Raw genomic sequence first — 19530 nt, 5'->3', positions numbered from 1 at the left:
TCACCTCTGCTGAAAATCAGAGCTGCAAAAAATGTGAAGTTGTTGAGGGAGGGGAAGCAATATATCCTGCGTCAGCGACTGTCTGGCTTTTCATGCATTTAAACATATTCTATAAACAGATTCAAAAAGTTGCTGCAAGTTAGGTAATTGAGTTAGAAAGGAACTTAATTTCCAGTCATGAGAGAGTTCAGCAATGCCACCTATTTAAGTGAAACAGATGACCTAGATGACCAGTGCTACTTACTATATCTTATTTCATCATTATAAAGATGCAAGTATAGTCGCAGATTTGATCACTGTTATGTAGTGATGGGGAAAAAATGCAAAATAAAGCATGCACACATACACAGTTATTTCAGAATTAGATGCTAAAAAATGATCCAGTAAGCCAAATGGCACAAAGTCATGAAAATTCATTTGAATTTCACCAATTACATTTTTTCACTAAAATTCTATTCAGACATCCTATTGTGACACAAAGAGGTTAGAATGAACCTGGATTTTCAAGAGCACTGAAATCACATTACATACTCTTATAAAACTCAAAATATTCTGAGTATATGTGTGGTGATGCTATATGTCCACCATGTGAGGACCAACCAGATAAGCTCAGAGAAGCTTATCATCATGTTGGTTTCACAAAATTATGACTATTTTGAGCCACAGCAATTCTAGAAAACACCCACTAAATCATAAAAGGGTTGCAATATGTGTCAATGGAAGCATATTTGAGTGAAATCACAGATCTCTGATATACTGAAATTTACATTCTTTTCTATTTTATGTTTAGTTTCAGATATCTTTAGTGACCAGGAATCCAACATTTGGTTGGTCAACTCAGCAACATTATGTTCCAGGTAAAGGTTAACTTTTTATGATCAAGTACTATGGACACAAAAACAAAACAGCCCCTGTCCTCAAGGAACTTACATTTCATAAAGGGAAACAACATGTGCATATTTAAAGAAATTAAAAACATATACAAAAGAATATAAGGTCATTTCAAGGAGGACACTAGCAGCAGGGAGGATCTGGAAAGACCTCATGGAAAGGATGGTACCTGAAGTGAATTCTGAAAGAATCTAGGGATTCTAAGAAGTGAAGGAGGGGAGGCAATGCATTCTAAGAATTGGAAGAGCTGGGGAGAAGGGGGAGAGAGAGGCATGTCACCTATACAAAGGCATAAACTTGGGAGATAAAATGTGTGTTTTGAGTAAAGAGACCAGTTTGGATGGATTGAAGAGTGTGTGAAATGCAGCACTGTGAGGAAGTCAGGAAAGGTAGTCTGGAATTAGGTTGTTCAGGGTTTTAATTATCAAGCAGAGTTTATATCTTGCCCTAAAGGCAACAGGGTGACAATGGAGCTTTCTGAGCCAGGAAGTGACAAGGTCATATTTGAATTTTAGGAATATCTCTTTAGAAGAATTGTGGAAGATGGACAGGAAAGAGACTGAAAGTAGAGAGATCGATTAGCAAGTTCCTGTATTAATCCAGGTAAGAGAAAATAAGGGTCTTAACTGTGGTGGCAGTTATTTGGTTACAGAGAAAGAGGTAGATGTGAGAAATGTTGTGGAAGTAGAATTAACAAAACTTGGTGACATGGGTATGGGGGTGCAGATGGAGGGTTAGGAAGAGGAAAGAGTAAATGATGATACCAAAGTAGAAACACTGGGTGGTTGGAAAGATAGTGATGACAGAAATGGGGAAAATGAAAAGTTGTCACTTTAGGGGAAATATGAGTTGTTTTGGATATACTAATTTAGAGATGCCTATGAGACATCTTGCTTAGGTCTAATAGGAAATTGGTGACGCAAGTCAGGAGCTTTAGAAAGTCTAACCCACGATTAGAGGGAAGTATATGAATGATATTTTACTGGATGACATCCTCTCAAAGAGAATGAGTAGGAAAGGTCAGACAGGTATGTGAAGCAAGAGCTAGTAGTGTCATGAAAACCCAGAGAGAAAAGAGTATATATTTAGAGATGGGGGAGTCAACAGTGTCAAACCCTACAAAGAGGTAAAGTGAGATGAGACCTGAAAAAAGGCCATCAGATTTGGTGATTAAATGATCACTGGCCATTTTGGAGTGACCAGTTTCAACTCAGCAACAAGGCTGGAAATTAGAACATAAGGGGCTAAGAAGTAAATGAAAGAAGAAGAATTAGAGATAATGAGTAAAGATAACTCTTTTTTAGTTAGGCTCTGAAAATGAAGAGATATATAAGAAAAGAAGTAACAAGGTAGAATTCTCCTGTGAATGAATTAAGACTTGGGAGTTTTTTCTTCGGTAGTACTTTTACAGCAAGCTTTATTTCCTTTCCTGAGATTGGATTATTTAAGGTCTCCATTTGGCCTTGTGCTAATTTGGGTATTTCATATTTTTGAAGACAATCTTCTACTTTGTGTTCTCAATTTTGTTAGCACATAACTGTGCACAGTGGGTTCTTACAATTTTTTTATTTATTCTGGTTTTGCTATCACTTCACCTTTTTCATTTCTTTATTTTGTTGATGTGATTTTCTATCTTCTTTTAATCGGATTGATTCAAGGTTTATCAATTTTATTAGTCTTAAAAGAACGAGCTTTGAGAAGGAGACACTCATGGGGGAGCCAAGATGGCAGAGTAAGAGGTGAGTCTCTCTTACTCTCCCTTATTAACTCCTGAAAGCTCAGAAAATATCACCCCGGGAAAAACCCTGGAACAGCTGAACCAGAAGAAAGATGGGGCACAGCAGTCCAGTAGCCCAGGCAGCTTGAGGGATTAACTGGAAAGCCCCCTCTTACCCTGGGAGAAGGGAAGCAGTACAGAACGGGCAGCATACCAGCAAGCTAGTGGAAAGCCCCACCTCAGCATACCAGGAGGAGATCCTGAAGCCCAGGTGGTAGAGCAGGCAAACACCAACACCTGGACCCTGAGTGCCTCGTTCAGGGCAACCAGCTCAGAAAACCACCAGGTGCCTTGGCATTCTACAGCAATCGGCTTTCCTAGTGCCTCAGCAACATCAAGGAAAGCAGCACTCCAAGGGGCCCCAGGCAGATAAACACCCTACAACATCCATCTGAAAAGAGCTGAAGAAAGCTAAAGGAAGGAAAGGCCTGGGTGAGCAGGAAATATCCAGGATCCACACTACCCAAACCTACCCCTAGAGTTCCAGTATTGCTATTCCCAGCCCAACACCAGGTAAGCTGCCAGAATCCTACAGCCTCCAACTGCCAACATTGGAGGCCCCAGCACAGAAAGCCATAGACCAGGCCCTAGGCTCCCAACACAAGAAGCTTGGGTCAGTGACCTCTGCTCCCCAGCAGAAGAGCCCAATATCTTTAAAGGCCAGGAAATAAGCAAACACCATGAGCAAAAAGAAACATACAATAGATTCTTATTATTCAGAAATTCTGAAGAGGACAACATTGTCAACAAACCCACATCTGGAACCTCATAAGGGAATATGAACTGGTCTGAAGCCCAAAAAGCCTTAGAAGAGCTCAAGAAGGATTTTAAAAGTCAAATGAGAGAGGTAGAAGAAAAAATGGGAAAAGAAATGAGAGGTATGCAAGAAAGAGTCAATAGCTTGGAAAAGGAAGGACAAAAATTAACTGTAGAAAACAAGTCCTTAAAAAATACAACTGGCCAACTGGAAAAAAAGTACACTGAAGAAAACAAGTCCTTAAAAAATACAATTGGCCAAATGGAAAAAAAGTACACTGAAGAAAACAAGTCCCTAAAAAATACAATTGGCCAAATGGGGAAAGAGGTACAAAATCTAATAGAAGAAAACAGTTTGTTAAAAATTAGAATTGAGGGGGCAACTAGGTGGCTCAGTGGATACAGCACCGGTCCTGAAGTCAGGAGGACCTGGGTTCAAATCCAGCCTCATACCGAACACTTGTCACTTACTAGCTGTGTGACCCTGGGCAAGTCACTTAACCCCAATTGCTTAAAAACTGGAAAAAAAAAGAATTGAGCAAATGGAAGCTAATGACACTATGACAGAGCAAGAATCAGTCAAACAAAAACAAAAGAATACAAAAATAGATGAAAATGTAAAATATCTCATTGGTAAAACAACTGACCTGGAAAATCGTTCCTAAAGAGACAATTTAAAAATTATTGGTCTACCTGAAAATCATGATGAAAAAAAGAGACTGGACAGTATCTTTCAGGAAATCATAAAGTAAAACTACCCTGAGGTCCTAGAACCAGAGAGTAAAATAGCCATAGGAAAAAATCCACCAATCACCTCCTGAAAGAGATCCCAAATTGAGAATGCCAAGGAATATTGTAGCCAAATTCCAAAATTACCAGGTCAAAGAGAAAATACTGCAAGCAGCCAGAAAGGAACAATTTAAATATCATGGAACCAGTCAGGATTACACAAGACCTTGCAGTTTCTACATTAAAAGACTGTAGGGCATGGAATATGATATTCTGTAAGGCGAAGGAGCTTGGATTTCAATCAAGGATCAACTACCCAGCGAAAACCAGCATGACCTTTCAGGGGAGGAGATGGATATTCAACAAAATAGGGGACTTTCAAACCTTCCTGATAAAAAGACCAGAGCTCAACAGAAAATTTGATCTTCAAATACAAGACTCAAGAGAGACATAAAAAGGTAAACGGGACAGAAAGTGACATGTTATTAATAAGGGCAAACTCTTTACATCCCTACAAGGGAAGATGACATTTGTAACTCTTGAGAACTGTATTGTTATTATACCATGTTAAAGGGGTATACGTAAAGGGGGTGGGTATAAATTGACTTTGATGTAATGATGAAAAAAATCTAATCAAGTGGGTTAAATGAATCCAAGTAAGTGAATTAATCTGATCCAACTAAGAAAATGTACTGACAGAAAAGGAAAGGAAGAGTCAGACAAGGGTAAATTATACCACAGGAAAAGGCACAAAAACCTATTATAGCAGAGGGAAAGAAGGGAGGGAGACAAGCATTGTTTGAACCTTACTCTCATCAGATTTGGCTTAAGAAGGGAATAACATAATCAGTTAGGTATAGAAATCTAATATGCCCTTTGGCAGTATTAGATTGCATGCCATCTTGGGGATGGAGGTAGGGAGGGAGGAGGAGAAAAATTTAAAACTCAAAAGCAAAAAAAACTCACAGAAGTGATTATAAATCAAAAGAACAAAACAAAATAAAACAAAAAAAAACTAGCTTGAGTCTGATCATTTCCATAGTTGTTTCCAATTTATCACTTTCTCCACTAATTTTTTCAGTTTTAGCTTCATGCCAGAAATTTTGGTATGTTATTTAATCACTTAGGAACAATTAGTAACAATACTAAGTAAATTATTCTCAAAAATTGAGAATGAAAGCATCTTACCAGATTCCTTTTCTGAAACAAATATAGTTCTATCACTACATCTATAGTGATGCATCCAAGAAATCAGTCATCATGACCAAGTTGGATTTATACGAGGGAGGTAAGGATGGTTCAATATTAGGAAAAAAATCACCATAATCAACCATACTGAAAACAAAAATATCCAAAAACATATTATTGTGGTATAATGTAAAGAGAAAAAAAAAGATGTGGAGAAAACTTTGACAAAGTATAGCCTCACTTATGCTAAAAACCATACAGTATATAGGAAATAAGGCTCTTTTTTTAATATCATAAAAGTATCTATCTAAAACCAAAAGTAAACATCCTAGGAAATATAAATATACTAAAATCTTCCATAGTAAACACAGGAGTAAAGCAAAGATGTCCATTTCCTTCAGTATTGTTTGATGTTGTTCTGACAATGTTAGCAGTATTACTATGGTAAGAAAAAAAAAAGCAAGGCCTAAAGATAAAAGATAAAACTATCCCTGTTTGCTGAAGATGATAAGTTTATCTATAACACTTTAAGGAATTAACAAGGCACTAAGAGGAACAATAGCTTTAGCAATGTTGCAGCCTACAAAATGAACTTTCACTAGTTCTATAAAATAAAAATCATTAGCATTCCTGTACAAAATGCAAGAGGCAATAATAGAAATGGTAATACCATTCCAAATAACTAAAGAATGCATATGACGGGATCAATCTACCAAAAAACATGAAATACTCGAATAGATTATATTATATGATTCTTAAAGAAACAAAGAACAACTTAGATAGCTGGAAGAATATTCACTGTTCATGGCTGGTACAAGCCAATATAATAAAAATGACATTACCAAAGTTAATTTATACTTTTAATGTTATACCAAACCATCAAAGGGATACTTTTCAAAACTCCATAAAATAATAAAATTCATTTGAACAAACAAAAGAATTATAATATCAAGGAAAATTATGAAAAGGCAAAGGGAGAATAGTACTTCGAGACCTCAAACTATATTATTAAGCTGCAGGCATCAAAACCATCTGATACGGGTTAAAAAATAATAGAGAAGTAGATCAATGGAACAAAATAGATAAAAGAGAATCAGAAACAATAAAACTTCCTAACAAAGTTTTCCATAAAGTAGAAAACATAAATTATTTAGGAACGAACGTCCTATTTGATAAAACCTACCAGGAAAACTGGAAAGCAGTCCAGCAGGAATCAGACTTAGACCAATACCTTACACTATATTCCACAATACAGTATGTGATTTTAATATTTAGAAGAGTTGATTACAGCTCTCTAATAGCTATGGATAGGAGACATATTCCTAAATAAAATGAAAAAAAGAGGCAATTAAAGAAGATAAAATAGCTAACTTTGATTACCTGAAACTGAATAGCTTTTGCATCAACAAATTTAATACCCCTAGGATAAGAAAGGAAGTGGTTGAATAAAAAAAAAAATTTTATCAAATTTATCTTATTAAGGGTTCAGTACACAGAATATGTGAATAATTACAAATAAATGTGTGTATTTAAATACATGTGTGTATACATACATACACATATATATAGGGGAAAGGATATTTATTAGGGGAAATTATGGTGATATTAAAAAAAAGATATCAGTAGAAGCTTATTTTTTTTAAAGCAAATTTTTTAAAAAGAAAAGAACTGAGAGGATAGCAGGATCAAGAGAAGGCCTTTTAAGGATGGGGGTCACCTAAGAAGGTATGTAGGCAACAGGGAATGAGTTAATAAATAGAAAGAAATTGAAGACTTGAGGTGGGAGTTAGTGAAGTATAATTCTATTATGCCACTCATATGCCATGTTTCTATTTGTAATATTGTCACGAAGTTAATAAACATTTTTAAGCACAAACTATCTGCCAAGCACTGTATTAAGCGCTCTCAGGAAAACACCTACACTTTTTTTTGGGGGGTGGGGGTAGGGGTGAGGAGATAGACCTGTGATGTTATTGGTATTCATGCTAAGGAAATTTCCTCCACCAAGGTGTATCATATTTTAAGATACAGAATAGGAAAAAAGAGGGAGAATAAAGAGACCTGTCTCATGGGACATGGATTCTATTTTCTCTATAAAGCATAAGGCAAGGTTCTCTCCTGAGAGGTAAGGCATAGAGGTACGACAAGGGTAAAGTGCTTCTGCTAGGTCATTTGAGTACTTAAATGTTGGCTATGGCCCTGGGAAATGTGGTGATTATACAGGGTCAATAGCCACTGTTTCAGAAGTAGGAGTTGAATCCAGGCTTTCAAGATTGTGAGGCTGGGGCAGCTGGGTGGCACAGAAGATACAACACCGGCCTTGGAGTCAGAAGGACCTGAGTTCAAATCCAGCCTCAGACACTTGACACTTACTAGCTGTGTGACCCTGGGCAAGTCACTTAACCCCATTGCCTAGCCAAAAAAAAAGATTGTGAAGCTGGCTCTCCATCCTCTACTAAGACAATTATCTCTTATATATATATACACAAATACATACTATCAATCTACTCACATCACACACTCATTTGGAGAAGAGAGCAAGAACAGTGACACAGTAGACTGAGTGCTAGATAGACTCAGAAAAGACCTGATTCAAAGAACACCTCGGAAACTTGCTAGTTATGTTTCCGTGGGCAAAAAAAAATAAAATAAAAAAAAAACAACCGAAATTCCCTGGATTTCAGGAAACTGTATCTACAAGTTAACATCAGGTTGTAACCTACACAGATGGAAGGAGGAGTTCTTAATCCAAAGAAACTGTAGGTTCTGGACACACTGGGATATACAACCACATTTAACGCTAACAGTGCCTGGCAAATAGGAGGCACTTACTAGATCTGAGTTGATTCTCCTCCCCTCCACACACACATCCAGTGAAGATATGTAGACAAGGTTCATAGAGGCCCATCAACATCTCGGCTGATGGATGATGAAGACTTTCGTCATGACAATTCTCTAAGACTACCTATTAAATCATAGAGAGATTGCAATTTATGTAGGTGAAGGGAGTACTAATACTCCTGTTACCACAGAATTTAAGTATAGTATGCAATGATTACTATATATCCTTCATACTTTAATAAGGACAGGTATGAAGATTTGGATAGGAAATCAGGAGATTGGTCCTGAGTTGACAATAACGCTTTTAACTTCAAGTGTCCAAGAGGGGCTTTGGAGATTTTAAAAGGGACAGTTAAAACAATTAGCTTAAGGAACAAAATAAGCAACAGTCCCTCCCCACCCCAATTTGCCAGAAATTTAAGTCACATTCCTGGGCCCATTTTTGAAGAGAAAACGCTATAGTGGCTTTTCTTTTTTTAACTTTTTAGAATGGTTTTTATTTTTCTGAAAAGCAAAAAAAGGTAGCTACTTTCTTCATTTATCTACATGAAGGCCATATAATTCATGCTGTCCTGTCAACATTCAAAGAATACTATCTAAAGTAAGTAAACCATACTATGTAAAGTTTATACCAAGAATGGTATTTCTTTGAGAGAAAGAATTAACCAATATTATTTTGAAGAATACAAGGGCAAGAGGATTATCAATGCTTTGGAAAAAGGCATCTAAGGCTCCAAAGTGTCCTCTTAAGAAAAAAAAATAATAGTTTGTATTTAAGAAGCCTTAGTGTTTGCAAAGTGTTTTACAAATGTTATCTCATTTTATTCCCTCAACAACCACTGAGAGGTAGGTACTTTAGTAATCCCCATTGTACAGATGAAAAAACTGATGCAGACAAAAGTGAATACTCCAAGTTCACACTGCTAGGAACTGTCTGAGGCTGGATTTTGACCTCAGATCCTCCTGTCTTCATGTCCAGCATTCTAACCATGTTGCCATCTAACTGCCTCAAATAAAAAAAAATTGTACTTTATTTTGATGATCAAAACAGAATGTATCTCTAAGTCTGAAAATTAAGTATCTGATGAAAAAAAAATTTCATTTTAAGTCCACTTTTACTAATCCTCATGAATTCAGAATCAAAAATGAGAAATTATTACAGTAAATAGGTCAACGGCAAAATAATACTTTTCTATTCTTGGGGGGAAAAAAACAGTGCCTTACTCATTCATATTAAGTTATCAATCAGTTAACCAACAAGTTGTTTTTTTTTTTTTAGCTCTTACTATGTGGTATAGTAGACAGAGTGTTTCAAAGCAGAAAGATCTGGGTTCAAGTACTGCCCATGAAATATACTGGCTATGTAGCCCCAGTTAGTGCTTTGGGCAACTCTGAAATAAGTTGCAGAGAAGGTGCTGACCTGCACTGGTAAAGGGAGTTTTTTTTTTTTATTCAAGATTTCTTTATATATGAATGAAATCACATCCCACCCACTCACCTACACATAAGTATAAAGCACTATGCTAAGCCTTGAGATTACAAAGAAAAAACAAAAACAGTCCCAGCTTGTTGAACTGAATGCTCCTTCAATTAGTGCCTAAATAACTCAGGAACAATGTGTTCTGGTTTTAAAATGGAATGGGTGGTGGTGGTGGCTACAGGTGAGGGGGTGATTATGTAGAAACAAAGCACAGCATCCATCCAGCATCAAGCAAAATACTGCTGATAATCCTACCATTTTACAAATCTGACTATAACTTACAAATAAAAAATTGTTTTTTTTTTTTAACCTGAAAGGGATATCAGAGGCTACCTACTGTAATGGTGGCTATTACTTTAGTATCTATCCTTCCCATATTGTAATAAGGAGGCAATACATCTTTCACCTTCTTCTGCTACCCTACTTGGAGTCTACCATAAATGAGATCGTGGGATCTCCACCACTTAAAAAAAAAATACCTAGAAAAGAGGGTCAATTTGACCTAAATGACAGACTGAGAACCAGGAAGACCTCAGTTCAAATCCTCACATGTATGCAATGCATGATCCTGAACAAGTTGCTTAACCTCTTACTACACCCAGATAACTCTTTAAGACTATAAATTGCAGAAAATTTGTCAAAGACCTGCATTGGAAGAGGGGTTTCTTGTAATAATTAAATCATAGGCATAAATCAAAAAAAATGGAGGACAGAGCCTGGTATTAGCATTGCAATTTACCTTGGTCAAGCCCCACATCATATAGATGATGAAATAAGTACAAAGCAATAAAGTGACTTGCCTAGGGAAACAGGCCCATTTAAAAGTATTGATTTAATGTAAATAAAATGACAAAAAATCTACTTGCACAATGATAATTGGCGTGCAAATTATTTAAGTTTCCTATAAAGTGGTTTTGGTCAGTATGCGGAAACTGACTCTTAAAAATGAACCTAGATGATCTACCTCTCAAAGCCACCTATCATAAGGCACCACCTTATTTCTCTCCCTTCCATACAGACCCTCTGCTCTAATCAGGCCAACCTCTTGGATGTCTGCCACAAAACTAATATTCACTCTGCCTTTTAGGTTTTTTCTGTTTTCTCTGGAATGTTCACCTTTTTCCCCTTTCCGCTTATCTAGACAACCTAAAGATTCCTTTGATCTGTAAGTTCCAAATTCTACCCATATGACAAGTTCTATTTCTTTGAAAAAGTCTTTTCCAATTACTCCAATCCAAACTCATCTCTACTCTGTATGCACAATTAGCTTTCACCTTCTTTACTCGGGAATTTTTGTCTTCCCAACAATAGTAAGCTGTAAGGACTAGGGTCAAACCTTTGGCCTCCTTCAAGATGGGAGCTATTATCTCTATCTCTGATACAGAATAGTACCAACAGTACTGAGGATCTCACAGACATCAAGCTTGCTGATTGACTTAGTGAAGTTGTGAGAATTCAAGACATTTATAACATATAGTATTCTACTTACCTGATAGAAAACTATTCATAGAAGAGACAATTATTCTTGAAAGTTTTAAAATATTAAAAAGGAGTATTTAATTAAATGAATGAAATAAGACTTAAAGTATTTGTGGCTAAAATGGAAAATTCCCTGTGGAATTTTCTTTTACGTGTTCTAGTTACAGTAGAGATTCAACTTCATTCAAAGCAGGTTAAAACTGTTAAAATCTCACTTTTTCCATGTGATCTGTCAGAAATGTTCTATAATCTTGTTAAAGTATTTAAGCAAATGATGTAGCCAATACCTGTAAAAAGTTTTTTTTCCCTATGAACTCCAGCCACAGAATTCTCTAAGAACACACAAAGGCAACTTAGCTAATTCAAATAGGAAACTATATTGTGCCTACAATACAATTCTTGACGGAATATAAAGCTAGGCCTAGAAACCTGCTAAGCCTGAAAATGAAAAACCTATTTCATTTATTTCATTTAATAGGCATCCATTTGGCACATACTGAGTATATAACACTATATGACTCACTCACCCTTAAATCCATGGGAATAAACAAATTCATTACAAAAGAAAGTCTAAGTCATTAGGTTTTCTGTGAGAATATTAAATATAGCATAATACATATACTTAAATGTGAATATTTGATTTATCATTGCTATCAAAACATTTATTTATTCTTGTACACAAAACAAGTACTTTGGACACAAAATGAAAATCATGTTAGCCTTTCTGAGGGAAAAAAATTAAAACTGTGCTACAATTTTTTAAAACACTGCTATTTGGCTTTTAATATAGAAAAGATACAACTAAGTTAATGAACAAATGAGCAGCTTCTTTTGTTATCTTTTTCCCATTATACAGAGATAAAGGGTTCCTTGAAAAATGTGTAGTCCAGCAATATCTTAAAACAGAGGTGTCACACAAGCCAGTGTGGTCCAAACTAGATTAAAATGTAATTGGGAAATATTTAGCAAAATAACAAAGATAATTTTAATATGTGGTTTTCTAAGTCAATATAGAACCCACAGGGATCACTAAATAGCCCCACTTTCTATTTGAATTTGACACAATAGTCTAAAAAGATTTTAAATATTCCTTTTTTCACCCTAAGCCTAATGCCTTTTTTGGGTGAGCAGTATGAAAAGGGGATGATGAAATAAAAAAACCATTTCTCTATCTCTACAACTAAAAACAACTATTGTTCATTTAGCTCATGGTAAGACATTGGATATAAAAGGAATCTGAACCAATTCAAAAAATTGTAACAATCAGACTTAATAAAACGAAAAGGTAAAAGTAAGAGTCCAGGGTTCTTTATTTGGTACTCTCTTCCAAAAGATTCAGAAAAATTAAATATACAGTATTATTTTAGTCTTTACTGTGGAATCCTGAGACAAAGACAGAGCTTTCTTTATTTCAAAAACAGAGTAACTGACAAGTAGGGAGGCTAAGTAGCCTAAGGCTACTGGGTCAGTCAGTCCCACCTCACTCCAAGATCCATGTCTGACTCCTAACTCAGAGTCCAATTCCCTGGGTATGTTTTATTACTTCACATTTTATCAGGGATCCACATACTAATTATACTATAAGCTTCACAAACAATGAGAATTAAACAGTTTTCCCAAACACAGTGGGGACTAGGTTGAACTCCTTCCTAGTTCTGCATTTTCCCTCATGAATAGTTAATAATAATCTAGATACCTTCTCAAAAAAAAATATTCAAATACAATTAAGTTGTGCTCCAAATCAATTGAGCCCATAATATATCTTCCTGAAAAATCTTTCTAAACTACCTCTCTACAGGCTCCCTCACTAAAACTCTGCTTTTTCTTCTAACTTGGGGAAATTATGCCTTGAATTTTGTAAGATTTCTCCTACAAAGTCACGACATTAGAAGAAAAGCAAGAAGTTCTATTAATAATTGACATATTACTCTCCTCAAATTTATCTCCAAGACCACAATGTTCAAAATGATTGCATATACATTACAGTCTACTGACAAAGGAATTTACAAGCTTTGAATTCTTAGTGGATGTATAGTGCCATCTGCTGTACCAGCTGATACTTTCTTGGGAAAATTCTCCAAGATACTGTCAGCTTAAAATGGCCAAAAAAAAAAAAAAAAAAAAAAAAACTGGGAAAAAACAGACCTCAAAATTGAATAGCAAATACTTCTCCATGCTTAGCTTTTATGCATCATATTTTGGAAAAATATATGGTAATTATGGGAATTTAGTATATAGTATACCACTATCTGTATAGAGAAGTATATTTCTAATATTCAATTACTATTATCAGCCTGTTAATCTATTGTTGTTAGGCTGATCCTTCGGTCTTTACCTCCTAGATAAACAGGGTAAAAGAAGAGTCAGGGTATGAGCCCTCATCAGTCCACCCCATCACTCCCACCAAACAAAAACAAAAACAAAAAAAGCCTTAAGTAGACCGGTATTTGCATGTGTTCCAAAGCCCAAAAAGCTGGTACTTTTTTTTCCCCCTCCTGTTCACTACTGGTACTAAGGAACTGGAAGTTAATAATCCTACCTTAAATTGGGATATTTTAAACTTTTAAAAGCATTTTCATGTATGTTATTCCAGAAAAGTTCCTTCATTTCAAGATTACTAAATAAAAATGATGACCAGCAAAAGCAGAGGGAAAGTAACTGGGTAAGCCTTGAGTTCTAGTTGGCAAGAAAGACTATTGTGAAAGAAACAAAAGGGTGCCTTGCCCTCAAAAAAAAAAAAATGCTTAGAGAGCAGGAGAATAAAAAGAATCTGTGCTTTTTAAAATTCTTGGTCTAGTAGAATATTAACTTAGTGTCACAAGAATTGGGATACAACTAATCTAAAATGTGTGCCAAAGCAAGAAATACATGAGGTTTAAAGCATTTAAAATTAAACAGGTACTAAAATGTATTTTCTATGATAGAATGCATTTACAATTCTGTTTAAATGTCTAATGGCTGTCAAAAATGTCTCTACAAAGTCTTTGTACAACAGACATTTAATTAATAGATCTTGAAATTGCTTTGAGTTGTCAATAAAAATGAATAAAGTGATATTATTTTAAAATGAATCATTAAGAGTTTTCAGAAGCTCCAGAATGTATGATAATCACCACTGCTCTAGAAATTACCAATCTTTTTCTACATACTCTCATTCAAGTTAAACCTGAAAATGGAAAAAAAAATTTTCATGCCAGTGATGAAGTCCTAAAATGTCTGCCTTCATGATCGCAAGAAACAATTAGGAAGCAGTTAGAAAAATATAACTCAAACTGCACTGCTTTAAAAAAAAAAGGAAATGTGCTACTTATTTACAAGTACATCTGAGCATATAGTAATTTCTTTGACTTTAAAAACAAATTCAGAGCGCCCTCTAGTGGTAAACTATGCCTGGATAATGAAACATGAAAGTCAAAGCTTCTATCTGGAATATTAAAATACATTTTCAGTAAGATAATCTAAAATCTTGACTCAGGTTAGTCCATCAAAATTTATTAGGTAATATCCACTTTACAAATCTTAGAACTGGAACCCAACTCTCATTCTCCTTCCTGCATAGCCAAATATCAGTCAGAAGGCCCTAGATTAAAAGAAGATGATTTATTCATAAAAATACAACAACCAATCAAGTATTTATTAAGTGACTACCATAAAGTGGATACAGTGCTAGGCCTAGGAACACAACCACAAAAGTGAGAGATGATCCCTGCCCCTAAAGACCATACAGCAGAATAAATGCTAGAAATTTTGGGGAGGAGGTTTAAAGAGTAGTAACTTCCAAATATTTACTTCGTGCCAAATACTCCTGATAGTGTTTATTAAAGCTGTAATTTTAATTATCTGTGTGTTTCACATATACACACACACACACACACACACACACAACTGTAGGTATTGTGTGTATCTGTGTGCATGTATGTATGTACATACATAAATGTAAAGTACGTAACTCAGTGGATCAGTGATCTCATCAATAGTGTGGCTATTCCTGACACACTATTCTGAACTAATTCTGACAAAGAGGAAGTAGTTGCTGAAGAAGAAATACCAAAAGCCTTGGGGTAGGTGACTATTCCACATTAAAATTCTGATAGAGGAAAAATGAGTTAGGCATAGTCAAACAATCACCCTAGATTTTGAGAGAACAAAGACTTGCAGAGGAACCTAAAATTATTAGAGAAAATCAGTCCAGCGAAGAGGGACAACTCTCAAAAATGAACTGTGAAGACACAAAGATAACCAATTCCAAATGAGGGAGTCCTGTAATAATTCAATCAGAAATGTCTAGAATGAGCTGGGGATGAATTCTAAATACAACAACAACAAAAAAAGGTTTTTTTTCAGACACACACACACACACGCACAGAGTTCTGTGATCTTATTATCAAGGGTTATCTTCTGTCAATATAGATTGTAAGTCATTCTACCTTCCTTCCTAATGAGAGTTCAGGGAGGATCCCCCCTCTCTTTCCCTTCCCCAATCCTGAAGGCCTTGCTCTAGTCTCCCTAAAATCAATGGTTTCAGTAAAGTACTTCAGCGATCTACTGACTGTTCTGTGTTCTTAATTCAGCACACACCTTTCATAAAATATGTATGTTTCTCTCTATAAAGAGGTAAATACTTTTTCTTCTCTCTCTCCTTTACTGGATCCTTCTCTAGATCATTCCTTCTAATTATGGGTGTCCCTCAGGGTTCTGTCCTGCACCCTCTTTTCTTCTCCCTCTATACTTCACGTGGTGATCTCATCAGCTCCCAAGGACTTGATTACCATCTCTATGTTGATTCTCAAATTTACCTTTCCTGCCTCAATTTCTCTGCTGACCTCCAATCTTACATCTCTAATAGCCTTTTAGACATCTCACAATCAATGTCTAGCAGACACCTTAAACTTAATATGTCCAAAACAGAACTCACTATCTTTCCCTCCAAACCCCACCTCCTTCTTACCTTATTACTATAGAAAGCAACATCATCCTCCTAGTTTCTCAGTCTCACAACCTAGGAGTCATCCTGGATTCCTCACTATCTCTTAGCCCCCATATCTAAGCTGTTGCCAAGACCTGTCAATTCACCTTTGCAACATCTTCTGAATATGGTCCTTTCTCTCCTTTGATGCAAGTCCTGGTGCAAGTCCTCATCACCTCACATCTTGGTCACTGCAATGGCCTGTTGGTGAGTCTGCCTGCCTCAAGTCTCTCCCTACTCTAATCCATTCTCCATTCAGTCAATATATATTTTCCTAAAATGCAGGTCCAATCATGTCACCTTCCTGACCCTCACTCAATAAACTCAAGTGGTTTCCTAATGTCTCCTCTGGTTGGCATTCAAAATCCTTCATAACCTAGCCTCCCTCCTACCATTCTAATCTTCTATCTTACTCCTTAAAACGTATTCTTCAATCCAGTGGCACTGGCTCCTGGTGGCTCCAAGAACAAGACACTCCATTTCTTGGATATGGGCGTTTTCTCTTTCAGGCTTACCTTCATCCACTGACCATTGACCTCCCTAGCTTCCTTTAAAATCTCACTTTCTACAGGAAGCCTGGCCTAATACCACTTGATTCCAGTGCTTTCCCTCTTTTAATTGTTTCCTATTTATCCTGTATATAGCTTGCTTTGCATATATTTATTTGTGTATTGTCTTCCCCATTGGATTGTGTGCTCCTTCAGGGCAGGTACTATCTTTTGCCTCTTTTTGTATTCCCAGCTCCCATAATTTGCTTTCTCTCTAACTCTCCCTTCCCTCTTTCTCCCTTTCCCTCTTATCTGCCTATTGAGTGAAATGGATCTCTATGACCAACTGTGTGTTTTCATGTTCCTCTTTTTTTTTTGTTTAGATAACAGTTCAAGTGTCAGCCCTAACCCTTCCACTCCCTCCTCCTCATCTGTATATATGATTATTTGTGCACCCTCATTATATGAGAACAATTTTCCCTAACTTTCCTTCTTCTTCTCCTTCAGTGTGTTCCTATTTCCCCCCCTTTCTACTTTTCTTAAGCTCATTAAGACATAACAGAACCACTCTGAGCCCTTGGCCAATTGGTCAGCCTGTACGAACCCTGAATTTAGAATTCAGAGGGGATACATGTATCTTCTCCTCATATTTGAATGCAAGCAGTTTCTTCTTGTTTAGTCTTTAGTCATTGTTCATGCATGTCTACCTTTTTATGTTTCTCTTTACTCCTACATCTGAACTTCAGAGTTTTTCCACAGCTCAGGTTTTTTTCATCAAGAATGCTTAGAAGTCCTTCTTTTTTCATTAGAAGTCCATTTCCCCCCATGTAGAATTATGCTCAGTTTTGCAGGTTGGCATTCTTGTCTGTAAGCTCATATCCTTCACCTTCTGGAATAATATTCCAGGTTCTCTTCTTTATAGTTGTGGCTGCTAAATAGTGTGGGATCTTTACTGTGGCTCCTTGGGATTGAATTCCTTCTCTCTCACTGTTTGCTATATTTCTATTTTGACCTAGAAACTCTGGGCACAGGTTATGTTATTCCTGGAAATTTTCATTTACAGGTTTCTTTTAGGAGGTGGCTCTTTCTATAATCTACTCTTGTCCTCTGGTTCTAAGAGATCTGTGCATTTAAAAAAAATTTTTTTTTTAATATACGTTTAGGTTCTTTTTCCTTTTGGTCATGGAAGTCAGATAGTTCAATGATTCTTAATTTTTTTCCTCCAACATCTATTTTCCAGCTCTGTTCTATTTCTATGAGATACTTTACATTTTCTTCTCTATGTTTGGCCTTTTAACTGTTATAATATTTCTTGTAGCTTCATAAAATCATTGGTTTCTTTGTTGCTTGGCAAAGTTTTGTACTTCTTATGCCAACCTGTTAATTTTCTTTCCAATTCTTTTTTCTAGAGCTCTCATTTCTTTTCCATTTTCCCCCCTCAAGTATTCTCATTCCATTCATGAAAATAATAATAATAATAATTTTTTAACTTTTATTTTAAACTCGTTTCATCTCTTCCAGGAATTCTAGTTGATGTTTTGCCCAAGCCATGTTTTACTTTGAGGCGTTGTCTGTGGATGTTTTGAAGTCATTCTCTTCTTTTACATTTGTGTCTTGAGCCCTGCCCCCCATAATAGCTCATTATGGTGAGGTTAATTTTTTGTTTGCCTATTTTTCTGGCTACTTCTTGACTCTAGACTTTATATTAGAGTCAAGCTCTGTCATGTTTCTGGAAGGAAGGTCTGGGCTGGTTCTGTGGCTGCTTTCTTGGGGGTACTCAGTATCGTGTTATTTCAGGATCTCAGAGTTAGATTAGGGACCTGCAATCTTTCAGCACCACAAAGTGGTCTCATCTAGGACAAAAACTGAGTACTACCCCCCATTCTGAGCTCTCCAACTGCCCCTGTCAGCTCGGGAGTTCCGTTGATTCAAATGGCAGAATTATAGGCTTCCCTTTGGTCTAGGATTCCTGCCCTGGTTATTCCTGTGTAGGCTGGGCTAGATGCTAGAAGTAAAACCCTGCTCTAAGCTGGGATCTAAGCTACACTTCTCCTACTAGCTTCTGAACTTCCTTTCTACATGTCCAGGGCCTCCCAATATGGGAATATAAACTCCAATTCATTAAAAGCAGGTCCCTTTTCTCAGTATGCCCTGGGTCTCTGATCTAGAACTGGGTAGTTGGTAACAGAGATGCCAGTTCACTCTTGTCCCTTTATCAGTGGCCTGAAATGGGTCTGATGAAGCCCTGTCATAACTGTGGGACCTCCTCTTGCCCTGATGCACAAGCCTCTCCCTGTGCAGTAGAGGGCTCTGTACACTGTATGCTCCTGCCCCAAACCAGATCCTAGTGTCCTCAGACCTTCCTGTTTGCCTCCCTATGGTAAGCTGGAAGAGAAAAATGACTTGTGATTTTTTTTTCCCCTGAATTTCTCCATCAGAATTCAGTCTGGTGCATTTTCAGATATGTTTAGAAGAGCCAGTATATAGGAACTCAATACATTGTTTCCTATCACTCTGCCACTTTGGCTCTACCTTCTACACACTCTTGTAACTTTTTAAAATTAGCCTTCGCCATATTAACAAGACCAGAGTCTACAATGCTATTAACACTGTACTTCCTTGGTATCTAAGCTTTAAAGGGGTTGTTTGGTCTTTTTTTTTAAAGATAGTACTAACACGAGTATAGTTCATAAGCTCATAAGTAGAATAAAAGTGATTTTTTACGGATAATGTCATTTCCAGTGTCAGATACTGATTTAAAAGTATAGTTCATGGAAATCAACAGTTTTTCCATACTTATGCTGGTTGAACTACACTTAAAAGTAATGTGTCAATGAGTCTAAGTATCATAATTTAAGAGGGACCATGAAAAAAGAGTATATCCAGAGCAAGACTACCAGGATGGTATGGTCCTTTTTTAGCCCTAAATTTATAA

General features: G+C 36.4%; 1 protein-coding gene across 1 annotated transcript in view; it reads right to left on the bottom strand.

The window, feature by feature from the left end:
* The window catches only part of PIK3C3 (phosphatidylinositol 3-kinase catalytic subunit type 3), a 184911-nt gene that overhangs the window by 69364 nt on the left and 96017 nt on the right, over positions 1–19530 (bottom strand). The window lies entirely within an intron of this gene.

The sequence above is a fragment of the Vombatus ursinus genome, unplaced genomic scaffold (assembly GCF_900497805.2).
Source record: "Vombatus ursinus unplaced genomic scaffold, bare-nosed wombat genome assembly UNPS02014791.1, whole genome shotgun sequence".
Taxonomy (NCBI): Eukaryota; Metazoa; Chordata; class Mammalia; order Diprotodontia; family Vombatidae; genus Vombatus; species Vombatus ursinus.
The sequence above is the reverse complement of the archived record's forward strand: the minus strand, read 5'-3'. Positions and strand labels throughout refer to the sequence as shown.